This window comes from Bombus impatiens, unplaced genomic scaffold (genome assembly GCF_000188095.3).
Source record: "Bombus impatiens unplaced genomic scaffold, BIMP_2.2 scf_0621, whole genome shotgun sequence".
Taxonomy (NCBI): domain Eukaryota; kingdom Metazoa; phylum Arthropoda; class Insecta; order Hymenoptera; family Apidae; genus Bombus; species Bombus impatiens.
Window position 1 is genome coordinate 293523 of NT_177040.1, and position 11789 is coordinate 305311.

Sequence of the window (11789 nt, forward strand, 5' to 3'; positions counted from 1 at the left end):
TCAGAAGATTCAAATTCGTCTTTATTCGACGGTTATGCGTAGCGGCAACATTGTTTTGCCCGGAGTCTATTTGTTTTTATATTACTTGTATCCTATTACTTGTATACTCCGAGACAAAACAACAACACGATTTGAACTGTCCTCTGACTCATATGCCGCTACAAGTCCTATTTTCTCGCGAACTAAGAAGATTATTTTCACCTTTTAATGTTAACCTCTTGACATAGGATGACGAAAATTGTGCGTCGATTTTGTTTTATTTAAAATGTTCTTTTATCTGCTTTACATAGCTATTTATAACGCTTATGTGCTGTATTCTAAGTTGCCTAATTCAACAAAGCAACCGATTGTAAATTTTCAATTTGTTCAGGTTAACTGATAGAAAGAGAGAAAAAGAGTGGATGAACTTGTAATAGAAAAATATATTGTAGTAAGTATAAGTACAGGTACAGTGTATGAGGTTAAAATGAAATAAATTGTTATCATTATTTATTAATTTAATGTATGATATTGTTGAGGTTAACTGATACAGGAACGAATGGATGAATTTAGTGGATGAATTTATTTAACCTCTTGACATAGGATGACGAAAATTGTGCGTCGATTTTGTTTTATTTAAAATGTTCTTTTATCTGCTTTACATAGCTATTTATAACGCTTATGTGCTGTATTCTAAGTTGCCTAATTCAACAAAGCAACCGATTGTAAATTTTCAATTTGTTCAGGTTAACTGATAGAAAGAGAGAAAAAGAGTGGATGAACTTGTAATAGAAAAATATATTGTAGTAAATGTAAGTACAGGTATAGTGTATGAGGTGAAAATGAAATAAATTGTTATCATTATTTATTAATTTAATGTATGATATTGTTGAGGTTAACTGATACAGGAACGAATGGATGAATTTATTATTAGAAAAATATATTGAAATAAATAAAGCTATACATGTAAGTACAGGTATAGTGTATGAGGTGAAAATCAAATAAATTGTTATCATTATTTATTAATTTAATGTATGATATTGTTGAGGTTAACTGATACAGGAACGAATGGATGAATTTATTATTAGAAAAATATATTGAAATAAATAAAGGTATAAATATAAGTATAATGTATGCTGATCCATAACCTCACTCTCAGTGTTACAATACAATAGGAGCTATGATAGGGAGCACGTTCATATATCATATATACAAAAGACATTAGCAAAAAGATAAACTTGTAGCTATAGTTGAAGGCTACAAGAAACAGCAATAGAAACCTATAGCTCTTTTGTTTCTACACCTTGTAACCCAAAACACAATTTATATTCAAGGGCACAATAATATGCACCTCTCCTTATTTAGAGTATCTTTTGTTTCACTAAATTCTATTCTCTTCGTAACAGCGGTCTCCAGGTGACGGGTATACAAAAGGAAAATTTTAGAATTTTTCTTGAAGTAATTACTACAACACGATTGAATATCGCAGGAGATATGCTACACAATTTGTCTCTTCCCAATTATTCGACACGCGGCAGACCGTCGCAAAGTGAGTGGCCAACTCGGCTACAGGCAAAACATTGGATACATTTTCCTGAACACGTACCTTCGACTAATAAAAAGGAACATCTTGCAAAGAGATGCCACGTGTGCGTAAAAAATAGTATAAGAAGCGAAACAACTTGGCAGTGTAAAAAATGTCTAGTTCCTCTACATATTCGAAAATGTTTTCAAACGTATCATACTTCACAGAATTATTCATTTATTATTTTATAATGTTACTTAACTACTGTCCATTAACGTTATATATCAACCTGATTAAATGTTATACAACGATGTAAATTTCGAAATAAAATATCCTGTTTCTAAGCTTGCATTATAACTGTTCAGTTGAGCCAAATTAAATAGTATTCTTCGCATGTATCTAATTCCATTTTATTTGTACGTCAAGGGGTCAATATATTCGCATAACGTTTAACATATTTAACTCTATCGAACAACACCTGATAAAAGAAATAATCAACGTCTAAAGATCCTGTAGCGACACATGAGCCAACGGAAGATTAGAATCGGCAGAGACTTATATTCTTGTGTTTTGGAACACCAACGTTGTTTTGGTTCGATAGTTTCGAAAGTAAATAAACTCCGGGCAGAATATTATCGCCGTTATTTCTAACCGTCAACCGGAGTCACATTCAAACTTTTCATAACACCATCGGTCGATACAAATAGACGAACGTGCCCTCTAGGACGTTCACACAGTCACAGTCGAATAGCGAGCGTAGAGTCGAACAGTAGCGTCGAGCGAGCGACGATTGCAACCGGTATACACTATCCTTGTACTTGTATTTAAAGTAATTTTAATATACACTGATTATTACAATTTGATCACTCGCGTCTCTTTAATAAAGCAACACGTATAATAATCCACCTGAATCCTAGCGATCATTAACGTTTGCAGACGCGAAGAAGAATTAGAAAAAGTGAAATAGCTTTGATACAAAGTGAGTAAGAACAGTTTGTAATGTTTCACGACGATACATGCGATGCATACGTCGATATGAATTGGCATATGTTATTTTACATGTAGTATACAAAATGCTCGATTATGCACGGTGTTTCCAGAACTTTTGCACGCTTGAAAATATGAAAATTTCAAGGTACGTATAACTATGAGCCGAGCGAAACTGTCGTAAATCTTGCAGCCAACCATTATTTCAGCCCAATTTCCATAAAAAATACTTATCTCATGGCGACCTTCTGTCGCTGCCGCTTTAGTTCTGCCGCTCACGTACGTATGTATATATTATATATGCGAATAATCATTAAGGAAAGTAAAATATGCCAAGCTAAAAAGCGCTTAAACGCTGGCGTTGAGTTTTAATGAGAAAATCTCGTGAAAAATGAGAACTGTCTTTTGCAAGGATCGTGTCGTAAATATCCGCCCGGCGATGCTACGGTGTTCTTCCGCTCTCATTAATGTTGAAGAAATTCCGTGCAACTTGCGATTTTCAGTTGACATACAGAGACGCGAATGAATGTTCAAAGTGAAGTCTTTGAGCAGCTTCGTTCGACGTTTGCATCGCCAACTGGATACACGCGATCGTAGGAATCTGGATGAGCGCTTCGATTTAACGAGGACCTGTTTCTCCAATTTCTGTCAACTACCTCAGGCTGGTCGCTTAACTTACCTCGATTAAAAGCTTTCGAGGGAAAATTTCCGAATTACGTATTTTTTGGAAATAAAAAAAAGCATAATCGAAACGCGTGTTTTCTTTCGTCTTCGTTTCGGGAAATACATATTCGATGGTCAAATTGTTACGATGAAATAATTCTGCGACATTGTGTGCGTTGAAGCGGAGGAAAGGGAAAGTTGGAAATAAAATTATGCGAGATGCGTGGGAAATTTTACGAGAATATTTCAAGTTATGGCCTGGATTCCCAAAACGTTTTCGATAAGATTTAGTGTGCTTTTCAAGCGAAATTTAACATCGAGGAGAAAAGCAAGCGTGTGTTTTTCTTCCACCGTGTTTATCATGACTATGGAAAATCGATAGAAAAGAAGAATAACCTATTATCCTTGACCCGTGATCGATCGCAGCTCGCATAGATGAAAATTAGACGAGTTCGATACGCAGTACATTATCACAGTGACATGTTGAAACAACGAAGAAGGCCGTTATCGATCTTTCCGTGAAAGGTCAGCGAATCCCTTCTTCGTCTACGAACAGACATCCAAATTTCCCCCAACGCAACATCTATTTGTCATCGGCGGAGCTTATACCAACCATATGCTTCGCCGTTTCAACATTAAATTCTCATTACGATCTAGTTGATTCACGTTCTACAACTACACGAATAACGCACGATTGTTACTTTACCGACGGTGAACGATGATGGTTATTAAGCGCAAAAAACAATATAGAAGACGTCAACTATTCTTCCTCGTCCTTTTGTATTATTCATCTTGTACATAATTCAATGAAAATAGAGAACTTTCCTTCACGCGTCGTGGCCTTCGACGCACTTGAATTATTCAACATTTTTGCATGAATAAACAAACACATTGTGAAAATATCTTCTAATTTACTGAACGTGGCGGATTAATTGTTCAATATATACAGCGAATGACGTGAAGTTAGAGACGCGAGATGTGCAATATTATGCAAATTAGGTTATGCGAGACAATCAATCCGTATCAATGTACGTAGGTACAGGGTGGTTGGTAACTGGTGGTACAAACGGAAAGGGGGTGATTTTACGCGAAGAAAGAAGTCAAAAATATAAAATAAAAAAAATTTTTTTTTTTTTTTAATTTTTCCATCGAGACAACGATCTACAGTGGGATACGTTACAACGAGACGTGATAAAGTGACGCGTACCGAGCGGAAATTCAAAGTCGATTTTCTCGAAAACAAAGCCTCAAACGGAAAATTTTTATTCTATATTTTCGACTTCTTTTTTCGCGTAGAATCACCCCCTTTCCGCTTGTACCACCAGTTACCAAACTTGCCAACTCAATAAATGCGTATTATTCGATGTAAATGGGAACGAGTATCGTTTAGTGATTCCGGTAATTTGTGTGCTGAGTTCGACGATCGCGCGTATCGTCTTTCGTGATTTCAAAGCACGGCATTGATAAGTCGATAATGCTCGATACATCGAACGGATCGCGTAACTTTTCAAAGTTTCGGAGAAACTTCAAACTGATCATCTCGAGCGCTTCTTACGGAAAAGGAAGGAACCAAAGGAAGAAAGAAGAGCAGTGTCATACAAGAACAACTGCAACTGGAAAACGACGTCAAAGGGGAGGGAAGTTCTGCGAATTATTTTCTCTCTTTTTTTCTTTTTTTTATTTTTGTACGTCGGATCCACTCGCGAGGTGGTACAGGCTCGTTGACGCGTAACCTATACATTTCAGTAAGCTGGAAAATCGCGAGAAAATGGCCGGTTAAATTTAAAGGAAAACTCAACTTTTGTATGTTTTTGTTAGAACGGTAACGTTAAAAACAGCTGGTTTTGGGAAACGTTCGACGAAAGTGACGGAGAAGAATAATTGAAGCGGTGGTTGGAGAAGGTGCTCCAAATGTTTCGAATAAATATTGAACGAAAAAAGTATTTCATTTACACAGAACGTATCTTTCGATATACAATCGGTAGCGGATTTATCAAAGTTTAGCTATTGACACGGTTTTTTTAACGATCCACTGTACGCGAGAATAACCAGACAGGAAAAAACATTGTAAACGGAAGTGAAATAAAACTATACAAATATGTGTACGTGTCTCGTACGCGCAATATAAATCCGTCGCATGAAAACCGCGACACTTGGCCAAACGTTAGGTGATCAATCTCTACTATTACATTTGTATCGATAAGAAATAACGAGCGATCGTAATCTCTCGAGTTCTTAGACTGTATATCTCGTAAATGAACGCGACTAGAAAGAAGAAACATTTTCTCTGAGAAAACTTTTTTTGGATCGCACTTGAAAGCAATCAATTCTAAACATTCGTGTTATGGAAAGGATGCAATGCTTCCAGGTACTGAAGCTTTTATCGAAAAAATTGATCTATCATATTCTACAGCCTACAAAAGACGTCTTTCAAGGATAAAACGTATGTGTTGAGAATTGTGGATCCTAATCGCCGAAATAATTGTATAGGAACACTTAGATTACACTTAGAATTAATATCAAAATAGTTTCAGACTTATTTGATGTGTGATTGACAAGATATTCGTCGATACACATTTGCACGCGTTCCATCGCTCTCTTTGTCTCGCCATCTTCTATACCACACTACCAATGAAATAGTTGCATTCGTCTGTTTTACGAGACGCTGTGTATCATACTCATATATGTGTGTCACTACTACGGCTAATCTAGCGTAGCACACAAAATTACACATATCTCAATAATAACTTTAGAATTTGAGAGTTTTCATATAAACAAAGACGAACAAAATTTCTAACACGATAAAACGAAATATTGGGTTGGCAACTAATTGATTGCGGATTTTGCCAATACCACCTAATGACAAAATCCGTAAACATTTAGTTGCCAACCTAATAGCCGCAGTGACAGAAGGAACCAACTTTGCTCCAGCTATTCAAATATTTCTTTTTAAGATTCATAAATATTGAGAATTGTGGATCTTAATCGCCGAAATAAATGTATAGGAACACTTAGATTACACTTAGAATTAATATCAAAATAGTTTCGGACTTATTTGATGTGTGATTGACAAGATATTCGTCGATACACATTTGCACGCATTTTAGCGCTCTCTTTGTCTCGCCATCTTGTATACCACACTAACAACGGAACAGTTGCATTCATCTGTTTTACGAGACGCCGTGCACTCATACTCATATATGTGTGTCACTACTACGCGGCTGATCTAGCGTAGCACACAAAATTACACATATCTCAATAGTATCTCAATAGTATAATAGTAATTGGAAGAACAAACAATTGCTCGGTTGTATAATTAATTACTTTTTAATTCGCAGGTATAACGTAGAGACGCGCCATTTGAAGAAATATTCGAAAAGTAAATGAAAGTAAATTTATCGTTCTCATGCAGCGCAAATAGATACATATGTATGTGTATGTAAGCGAAACACGTGATTGCTTTGTATCAGAGATGCATATGTATATCGATGTATTGGGTTGGAAACTAAGTGATTGCGGATTTTGTCATTACCACCTAATGATAAAATCCGCAATCACTTAGTTGTCAACCCAATATCTTAAGGAATTGAATAGATCTACGAGAAGGATGGCCTTGCGATTAAATTCACAATTGGAATGTTTATGAAGGGGCGCGAAGGATATAAAAGGACTTGAGAGAATGGAAAGAGAACGAGACACAGAAGCTAGTAAGATATTCCGTGGCATTTTGAATCATTTTATTAGAAGAAGCACGGCTAGGAAATAAGGTTGGCGAGAGTGCAATCTTATATGCTATTTCGAATATGCAATGCAACTCTCGTGCCGTACATTTTCCATCGTATGCAGTATGCAGAATGCAATATGCAGTATGCAGGCAATTTTCGCGGCGAAATTCCCAAGCTTATTGCTACAAAATACTTATCGTGCAAAAACTTATCGCGGTAGTTTCGTAAATTTTCACATCAAAAGAAACGGATAAAATGGATGTTAAAATACCGGCAACAACTTTCGACGTTGTGAGCCACTAGCTAACATCAATTTAAACCTAGCAACATAACAGCAAAGGAGAACTTAAAAAGGAAGAGTTTGCAAAGAGTTTAGAGTATAAAACGACGCATAGAGGTCATTGAGATGCGAGCACCTGCGAGTTTAAAATAAAAGCAGCCAGAGATTAGAAGCAACTCCTGTTTCTCAGGCGAAATTTTCTACGTTACTAGATACGTGTCAAAAGGCTGCTTAAAGCAAAACAACTTTTGCAACTGTATCAGTGTGTTCATGGAAAGCATTGAAAGGACTGTAAAAACTCGCTTTGATACTTTACGTTGAAAAAAGAGATCAACAAAATATGTTGTCGCTCCACAAGGAGTAATTTGAAACCACGGAGTATAATAGTAGAAAAGGACACCCAATAGTGTATGCTCGTCAGCCTAGTCCTTCAAAGGGCGTTTTCGTCCAGATATCGATGCATACTAGCTAATTCAATCGTGAAACACTTTACGAGCTGTACAAAGTGTTCTCAGGACGCTACAACACCATCTATTATCTATCAGTGGTTCTTCCATTGCAAATACAATACCTCCATTAAATAATTCTAACATTATGCGAAATATACTTTAGAAAATATATATATGTCCATATACACAAATAAGTCACTTTTCATAAATATTTGAATCGTGTATAATAAGTATGTTCTATGTATAAATGTTACATAACGAAATGTGTTTTATATGTGAAAGGAATTACAAGATATAACGGAACAATATAAAAGCAAATAAATAATACAAGGGACCATTAATTTGTTGTTTAATTCCGATAAATACCGCAAGCAATCGAATGCAATATCGTGCCAATGTCAATACGATTAAGAACCACTGGTCTGCATAGGAGCTGCGTCGAACTGAACATAAAGAGGCAGACAGACAGAGACAGAGAGAGAGAGAGAGAGAGAGAGAGAGAACGCGATCGATAAGAAGTCGATGGCAAGTACAGCTTTCCTTTGGGAAATCAAAGTCGAAACTTAGGGAAGCTCGATTTATTAGTTTTTTAAGGCACAACACAACGGTTTATGTTTCCTTGCCGATTTATTGGGCTGGAAACTAAGTGATTGCGGATTTTGTCAATGGGTGGTATTGACAAACCCGCAATCATTTAGTTGCCAACCTAATATTTGCACGAGTGTGAATTGTCACGAGCCGGTGAAAGTACACGATAGCCTTGCAAAAATCAAAATATGACGATTCTAAATTGAAATAGAATATTACGATGGTGATCAAAAATTTGTTCTGTAGTGGTTTGTTGTGTCTAGTGTTACAGAGCCATAAAATAGCCATAGAAAAACAAAGGACGTCTAACGAACGTCCCGCAGGCCATCGAAACAACAACATAGAGAGTGTTCCAGTGTGAGAAAACAGTAACAGTGGCCATCTTTGATCTAGGCCCCGGCGACACCCCCTCCATAGGAGCCAAACCTATAGTATATAAACATTACTAAAATCAGCTCTCGACATTCTCTGTTCTAACACTCTGAACGAAGACTAAAAAGAAAACACCTCACTGACTTCATTAAAGAAATAAAATAGTCAAACTCGAAGATGGCATCCCGCTGGAGGTAACCTCCCAAATATTATTTAGCAATTAGGTTAGAAAAATTTACCAAATGGACAAATTGTAAAGTACAAATTTAATAATAAAAAAAAAAAAAAACACTGTGCCGTCACTCTGTTGGATTCGTACAATAAATTTTACTACTAAATATATTTAAAGTTCAATTCTTTATTTGTGAAACGTTCGAACTGCCACGCGAGGAGATCACCGGTGATCTGTCAATTTCGTGATTTCTTGTGTCTCCTACGTAACACTAGCGTAGACCTTTCGAAAGATTCTTCTCCGATATCAACTATTTCTGCGTGTAACGTATATCTCGGTTCAGTAGTGAAAGATAATTCACTATTCTACGAGCTTTCTTGGGCAATACTTTCCTCCTGTGGTGAAATTTCGAGACAGAAATAATGCTACGTTTGAAGAAGCATTTTACTACAAGGAGGGAGAAAAAAATTTAATCAACCAATGAGAATCTTAATGTACCCAAGAGAGGGAAAGTTGATAGTAATAAAAAAATGAGGCGAAGGAGCCAAAAAAGAATTACAGCAAGAAAATATAATATCAGGACAAAGATTGAAATATTTCCTTAGTAGGAATATAAATATTGAGATATGTATACTTTTGTGTGCTAGACGAGATTGACCGCGTAGTAGTGACACATGTATGTGAAATGAGTGTGTGAAGTATGTGTGTCGCGGCGTCTCGAAAAACAGCTGAATATAACTGTTCCGTTGGCAGTGTGGTATGGAGGATGGTGAAACAAAGAGAGTGCTGAGACGCGTGCAAATGTTATCGACGAAGATCCTGGCAATCCTTTATTAAATAAATCTAGAACTATTTTAATATGAATTCTAAGTGTAACCCTAATGTTCTTTTACTTTTATTTCGGCAATTAAGATCCACAGTTCTTAACAATAAATATATACTATGAACAAATTCTAAGATATCCTCGAATGAAAGACATCTTGAAATATATAACATGTCCTAAGCTAGGATTCTAAGAATGGTAATTTTAGAACAGATAAAGTAGAAATATAAAGTAGAAATAGAACCGTTGTATTATATACATCATAGGTACATGTACGTATGCTTAGAGAGATCCAGAGGTGGTCTCAGTTTTATTTAGGGCCAACTGTCACCGCTCCTTCGAGATCTCTTTTTGAACGTCAACAGCGGTTACCCTGCTTTCAGCGTACTTGCTCGATCCATCAAAATCAATTCCTGACAGCTTATCGAACCGAATCGAAAAAATTCATCACTTGTCTCTGCCTTCTCGTTTTCTCTTTTTCAGCTTGCGTGGCACGGAGTTTCAACTCCTAAATCGAGTGTAAATGACATTTGCTTCCACTCAATGGAAAACCTTCCATAAGCTTTTCTTCGATTCCTTTAATTCAACAAAGAACGCCAATTCTTGTGGTATTAGGTTGTCAACTAAGTGATTGCGGATTTTGTCAATACCACCTAATGACAAAACCCGCAATCACTTAGTTGCCAAGCGAATAGAAAGTTCTTGCCAAGTAAAACATTGAGGAACATGTTAAACTCTGAAGATTTGCCAATCTAATTGGTCCTTTATCTTGTAGGATACAGTAGATAGGATGGAAATCTAATAAACAAAGCAGAAAAAAGCGATGTAAGCTTTGTTGATGTTTGAAGTATTACGCAGAATGGTAAATGAAGAGGAATATTTCAGATAACCGTTTTCGCTATCAACGGAATTTCATTGCTAAATTAAGGATCTCTTAATTAGGGAAGAATGGAAGGCAACGGAGCATAAAGCTGTCGAGCAAGCACAATTTCTCTGGGCGATATTAAAACGACGCCTAATATCCTGGACGGCTTGATATTAAGAGGATGACGAAGGTGAATCCCAAAGGAAAGCTGAAATGGGGTGAAGAAAGGGATCGTAAGCCGCTTACGGTTTCACGATGTCACGAAACGAACGAGCCACCAACTGCTTGTCGTTTTAGCAGCACGCATAAACCGCACTCTACGTGGCTAGGATTTACAGACCTAGAAGGTCCCTGAAATTAGACCAACTCGCGTATATGCCTTCCATGATGCACGGATTAACTTGTTTTCCTACAAACATAAAGTCCCTTCAAATTGCCAAAGTTGGCAACTAAGTGATTGCGGATTTTGTCAATATCACCTAATGACAAAATCCGCAATTACTTAGTTGCCAACCCAATATATGCATATTACTCTGTTGCTTAAATAATTATCAGTTTCACTGTAATATCAGTATGGTATATGGTTAATTGAATTACAATTCAATTGATCTGACTAAAACGCTAAAACGGCTTGATTATATAAAATAAATGCGATCTTTTTTTGCAAAACTTTGCACTTGTTCTACGGTAGATCTTTTTCAGATTTTTCATCAGCGATGTTTCAACGTTTGGCTGTTACGTAAACTTGTTGCTGTTGCTTCATCGTTCGTTGCAAATTCTCCAACTCGCTAACTTTGGCACAAAATTCTTGACATTTTGTCGAAAAGTTTCCAACTAAATTTCACCTTACTACGAGCTAATTTACAAAGGATTTAACGAGGATATCTGAGTGCATATCCTTGTAAAAAGACAAGTGCATTTCCATTAAATTGAAATGGTTAAATTTATATAATAAATCGTATAATGTGAACGTATATGTGTTATGGCATGTACATAAATATTAAATTCATTCAAAATTCACAGGTTCCAGTTCCAACTCAGATCTTAGAATCCCTTCAGTTGTTCTGCTTATGGGAATTTATTTGCACCCGCCCAGCCGTCTTCATATGTAAGGATAACATTGGGCTTATTCTTTTAAACCTAACCTGTAAATCGGCTTACTTTAACGACTATCCTTTCATGATCTTATACATGGCGAAAGGATGTTTTAACAAAATTGGAAGGGGAAAAGACAGACGATGAAGACGGTTTTCATTATACTCGTGGATATCCTTGATCCTTAATCCTTGTGGAAATTTCACGCGATCTGCTACCTTGTGCGCTACAACATGTCAAATGTAATCAGACACCACCTCCAACTA

General features: G+C 36.4%; 2 long non-coding RNA genes across 2 annotated transcripts in view; both read left to right on the forward strand.

Annotated features, from left to right (window-relative positions):
- Positions 1–1071, forward strand: part of LOC105681158 — a 32738-nt gene extending 31667 nt beyond the window's left edge. Inside the window, exon 3 of the long non-coding RNA XR_004462260.1 lies at positions 956–1071. This is a non-coding gene — a long non-coding RNA (uncharacterized LOC105681158). The remainder of the gene's footprint in view (positions 1–955) is intronic.
- The window catches only part of LOC105681159, a 54777-nt gene extending 43677 nt beyond the window's left edge, over positions 1–11100 (forward strand). The window contains exons 2-3 of the long non-coding RNA XR_001102498.3: positions 10339–10388; positions 10449–11100. This is a non-coding gene — a long non-coding RNA (uncharacterized LOC105681159). The remainder of the gene's footprint in view (positions 1–10338; positions 10389–10448) is intronic.
- The last annotated feature ends 689 nt before the right edge of the window (positions 11101–11789 follow it).